The 6,000-nt window shown below is 40.7% G+C and overlaps 1 long non-coding RNA gene across 1 annotated transcript in view; it reads right to left on the bottom strand.

Moving 5' to 3' along the window:
• Nucleotides 1-327: 327 nt before the first annotated feature.
• The window catches only part of LOC131512181 (uncharacterized), a 78,158-nt gene continuing 72,485 nt past the window's right edge, over nt 328-6,000 (bottom strand). Inside the window, exon 3 of the long non-coding RNA XR_009262014.1 lies at nt 328-1,603. This is a non-coding gene — a long non-coding RNA (uncharacterized LOC131512181). The remainder of the gene's footprint in view (nt 1,604-6,000) is intronic.

The raw sequence follows: 6,000 nt of genomic DNA, 5'->3' as shown, positions 1-6,000 counted from the left end.
GCGTCACTTCCCCAAGCTCTCCCCACCCGGATTCCCCTATTCATAAAACAACTATAGTACCTATAAGATACTCCACCCAGCTCTGAAGGTCTCTAATTCTACTATCTATCTTTCTTTTTCAAATTAACCTCTTTGTCAAATACTTAATTTCTCTAATGATGAATAGTATGGAATAGAATTAACTGCTACCTAGAAGATATAATTAAGTTTGTATATTATTTTCTGTAACTAATGTGCAATGGATTTTAATTTTATTCATAATTACTAACTTCAGGCTTAAAATATCTGTGTATTAAGTAGGAACATTGCACCATTTTTATAGCCTCTTCTTCACATATTAATAAAATAACATAATAAAACACCACCCACACAGATGATAAGCCTCATTCTATCACCAGGAAATGTAATTAGCAAATTAAAGAGTTGGACTTATATTCCCGAGGTTTTGTTCTCATTTAAGTAAAGCCCCTGGTCTAAATCACAGTGATTATAATGTCGTACTAAGTAAATAAATGTCTGCCTTTCACAATTAGGTTTTTATTTCCCATTCTGCATTTTACAATATGAAAGCTAGATTTTGTTTACACTTTGATTTACTTAAGAGTTTTCTTAAATAATATCTTCTGAAGATAGAAGTGCAAACACACTTACAATGCATGGATTTGGGGCCCATTAACATTAGCTTGTATCCAGGTGGCATGCAAATAGAAATATGAGTGCTTTCAATTTAGACATTGTTATACTTTCCCTATTATCTTCAAAAAACATTTTTTTAAGAGAAAGGTTACTATCTTTCGCCTGGCTTCTCTGCAGGTCTCTGGAATAACAAGATAATATAAATCGGTTTCAGAAAACACAGGAATTTTGAAAAGAGAGGGAGATACAACTCCCTAGGGAAAGCACTCCCTCAGATCTAAAAGTCGTCCGGCCAATTCCATAAAACAAACGTCTTGTGGTTGAGCAGATATGCTGGATCGTGCAGATGGAAGTTCAAATCCTAGCTTTGCCGCGTACTAGTGGTGTGACATTGGCCAATCATCAAATCTCTGCAAGCGTCTATCGCCTCCTTTGTAAAATGGAGTGAATAGGGCCTACTTAAGAGGATCTGAGCAAAAATTGATAAGATAAAGTACATCACGTGCCAGTACATACTAATCACCCAATAAATCATGGAGATTATTATTTTTATAATCACTGCTATTTCTATTATTATTATGATTAAATCAGAAATAATATGACCCTGGGGGTGAACACGCACCATGATTTCAGCCATAACATTTAGGCAGCAGCATTAGTTTCCCTCAGAGGGCCTTGCTGTGCCCAGGGTGAGAGAATTGGAGCTCAAAGACACGCAGAAAACTGACAGCATCGAAGACCTCTGAGGATGCTGAAAACATTCTTCCTCGCTCTGCCCGAGGCTGCGTGACTGTCGACCACACAGGTTTCTGCCCTCGGGCACTGACTCCATTTCTCTGTTTTCATGCCTTCCTTCCTTCCTTCCTTCCTTCCTTCCTTCCTTCCTTAATGTTTGTCCCGCATGAGTCATCATAACACCCCAGTTCCATGACAGATAAGCTAGATAACTCCCATCAGGTCACTGCTCCTACAATTGTGAAAAGAAAAGAATTAAGAGATGGGACTCAAGCAGAGGATAAGGGTTGAACGCAGCAAAGTCACACGCACACACACTCGCCCGCGCACATAAACACATACTCCATTACCGATTGTAAAACCAATTTAGAGGGTTAGTGGCCAGGAATATTTTTCATAAAATAGATTAGAAAACATCCGCACACACGCCATGTGGTAAGCAAACTGTTACTACCTTAAGTTTTTATTTCAGTTACATGTGTGTGTACATGTGTCTGTATACATGTGTGTATAAACTGGGTTGTGATATAAATGTGTTTCTTTTTGTTCTCATTTGAAGTAGAGCTCCCCTTTTAAGGGTCCCTTTTAACTAGAAAGGTCCTTTCTAACTAGAAAGCCTATGGTTCAATAACTCTCCAAAATCTGTAGATCTGGGATCTAAAATGGCAGTGGCTATGAAGGCTTTGGTTTTATTCAGTTTATGGCTTTTTGTTCCAGTAAGAAAATAGATTTTGTCCTCATAAGTAAGTAATTGTGTTAAAAGAATATAACTAGGGGTGCCTAGATAGCTTAGTCAGTTAAGCATCTACCTCTTGATTTCAGCTCAGGTCACTAACTCACAGTTTATGAGTTTGAGCCCACATAGGGCTCTGTGCTGACAGCACAGAACCTGCTTGAGATTCTCTCTCTCCCTCTCTCTTTCTGACCTATCCCCAACTCGTGTGCTCTCTCTAAATAAATAAATAAAAACCTTTAAAAAAATAAATAAATAAATAAAAATAAAAGAATATAACTAGGATCTACAATCAATCCCCCTGGAAGATGCCAGGTCTTCTAGGAATTAGATCACAGCATAAAGTGAACACAGTGATTGATGCTTGAAGCATGCATTGGACTCTATGACCCACTCCTTGGCTTAATAGGCCACTTTTTGCACAGTATTCCATCCATGGAGCCTAGGCCTGCTTCAAAAGACCTGAAGAGAAGGGGCAACTGCTGGAGAGAAGGGGTGGGGGATTCTCTCCCAGCATGCACACATGCACAAGCTCATATACTTACATAAGTGCACACCAAGAAGCCAGACGATGTAAGATGTATCTATGCTTTGTCAGGCTTCTAGAGGCCAATGGAAGTACATATGGGTCCATGATAGAACAAGCCTGGGATTCCAAAGCCCTCTAAAGCCTGTTTTTCACTCTGCTTCTCCTTGGCACAGAATAAGTCACTTCATTCTCCCCCTCACCTAGGCAGTTAATGAGTTTACATTGAGAACTATAACTGCCAAGACAATTAGAAATGCCAAATATTGGTTGTTGGTACAGATTCTCCTGTTTGAAAACCTAAATAGGCAACTTTTTTATAGTCAGGAAGTGCTTATCAAACATGAAATCACATGGGGCGCCTGGGTTAAGCATCCATTAAGCGTCTGACTTCGGCTTAGGTCATGATCTCACAGTTTGTGAGTTCGAGCCCCACATCGGGCTCTGTGCTGACAGCTCAGAGCCTGGAGCCTACTTCGGATTCTCTGTCTCCCTCTCTCTGCCCCTTCCCCACTCATGCTCTGTCTCTCTCTGTCTCTCAAAAATGAATAAATGTTTAAAAAAAATTTTTAAACATGAAATCACAACAAGGGGAACTAGTCAGAGTATCTTACCTGTTGGTTCTGCACACAGCCACAGTCTAATGCGGCCCACACCCCCAAATGCTCACATTGCAACCAGCCCTGTCTCCCCCTTCTCAGTCCTCTGCCTGCCACATTCCTATCAACACAACAGTTCTTCGGATGATGAAATGCAGGCAGCATGGGTTAAGCTACCAGATGCCATGGTCCTACACTATGAACACACCCAAAGAAAGCACTCTGGCTACCTTCACAGGATTCCAAATCACAACCACATATGTATAGACCAGCCAGTCCCTTCTGTTACTACTGAAAATGGTTACTCTTTTTTTTTTTTGTATGTTGTTTTAATTTATTTTTGACAGAGGGAGAGACAGAGTGCAAGCAAGGGAGAGGCAGAGAGAGAGGGAGACAAAGAATCTGAAACAGGCTCCAAGCTCTGAGCTATCAGCACAGAGCCTGACGCAGGGCTCAAACTCACAAGCTGTGATATCATGGCCTGAGCCGAAGTCAGATGCTTAACCAGCTGAGACACCCGGGCGCCACCGAAGATCATTACTTTCAATCATTATTAGTGAAATTTCTATCTCCACCCTGAGAGGGGTGTCATAATTCAAAATCCTGAGTATACCTGACCTTTATCACCATGTATGAACACAAAGCCAAGAAGGAGATCTCCAGGTTCAGCATCTTCTGTTTATTCTAGTTAATCTTGTGCAGTGGGTTGATACTACAGTGAGGATTTGCTCGTAATATTATTTAGTTGCTACTCTAGGTCATTTGCCATATAAATGATGTATTAAATAATTTGAGGAGCACCTGGGTGGCTCAGTCAAACGTCCAACTCTTATTTTGGCTAAGGTCATGATCCCATGGCCATGGGATCAAACCCCATGTCAGGCTCTGCACTGAGCATGCAGCCTACTTGGGATTCTCTCTCTCCCTCTCCCCTGCCCCTCCCCCACTCACTTACACACACTCTGTCTCTCAAAATAGATAATCATTTAAAATAATAACAATTATAATTTGAGCATGTGCCCTGGGACAGTTTTGCAAATGGGATAATTTTTAAATGAAAAAAAAAAAAAACCACTATCAACAAAGCAAAGAATTTTAAGCAGCTTTCCAAGGCTTTTTGCAATTAGTCACAGGCTTGTGAATGCAGCTCCATTATCCTTCTTTTGAACATGACTCATGTATGCTCTGTGGCCATCATTTCAGAAATAAATACATTGCACCTTCCTTTGGACATCTTCGGTATTGACAAAGTCTTCTGCTCCATGAATTTTGATTATCATAGAACAATTATGTTAACCATAATTTCAAATCAAAACTCTAGACACAGTTTCTGAAATTAAATCTGATATGATTTTATGATTTCTTACAAAATGTCTTATCCAACTGAATTTTGGCCATCCGTTATTTATTTTAATGTGAAAATAAAATAGAAATTTTAAAGGAAATACTTCTGACCCTCTGACACTCTTTTGAATTCATTTTAAATGGCCTAACTACTTTCAGTAGTACTTGGGAAATTCACCGTGTCCTTCTCCTCCCACCATGGCACTCTGTCACCTTTGCATCAGCCCCAACCGACAGGATTTTAGAAGCATGATATTCTCCCAACTTTACAACGAAGAAACAGCACATACATACACATAAGTGAACTGAATATGGGCTAGCATGCACACGTGTCCTCATCAATCCCTGAATTCCTTCAGCCAGTGACTCAATTTCTGCGTCGTATCTATTTTTATTGTATTACTGCTCAAAGACATCCAGTTACTATTTATCAGTTACTGCAATGTCTCAGTTATTTTACTGATTTGTGGAGACAACAGGTCAGAATATTTGAAACTGATGCTATCTCCAAAAAAGAGACATATGGTCCAGGCCAGAAGCAGGCATCCCTCTGCAGGAGGGAAAGCGCGACAGAAGGCATGCCCAGGGCATTGTGTCCTGAGCATTGGGTCGGGCCCAGGGCAGCCGCCAATTAAAGGAAGGAGATTCCAGGGATCATCACCATCACAGTTACACTTCTTGAGTATTTACTGTGTCCAGTGTGCACCAGTGCTTTCGTGCACGATCTCATCGAACACTCAGAAAAGCCCTGACAAGACCTTCACTAGCCCTGTGGTGAGATAGGGACAGGGGCTTGGAAAAGTCACTTGGAATTGTTGGAGCACAGATCTGAACACAAGTCTTCCGATTCCAGGGATGGTGCTCTGAGATTTCAACCTGCCCCTGGACCAAACACAACAACGCCCGTTAGGAAACATCACACCTTCTGACTGTCATTCCAGCCTGAGCCCTTGAGTCAGTTTGCACGACATTCCCATGTGTCTCTAGATCCTAAAATTAGGAAAATGTCTGCAGCAGGATAGGCAGTGAGGCAGCATCTTTTCATATTTTTCCCTGTTAACAATTCTTATAACTAATGCAATTTACCGTTCCTGACTCCTCACACTTCCCCCCTCAACATGTTATTTTTTGATTATTTATTATTATCATAATTAACATTTATTGGACACATCACGGTGCAAAATATGGAGGACGACAGACTCCCCCACCCTTTTGGCTTATAATCCAAATATTTAGATTGTAAACACAATATTTTTGGCAGGTTAATTCTGTAGGAAGAAATAGAGCATTTGCAGGAAATGTCAGATGCTTATTTTATGATCAGCGTAAGGAGTAATTTACCCCACACAAAGATTTGGATTTGGCAAGCAAACCCTGTCTACCTACCCACATGTGAGGAAGGCGGGAACAATGCTTCCTTCTTGCCA

This window comes from Neofelis nebulosa, chromosome 5 (genome assembly GCF_028018385.1).
Source record: "Neofelis nebulosa isolate mNeoNeb1 chromosome 5, mNeoNeb1.pri, whole genome shotgun sequence".
NCBI classification, from domain to species: domain Eukaryota; kingdom Metazoa; phylum Chordata; class Mammalia; order Carnivora; family Felidae; genus Neofelis; species Neofelis nebulosa.
This window is presented reverse-complemented; position numbering and strand designations above follow the sequence as displayed.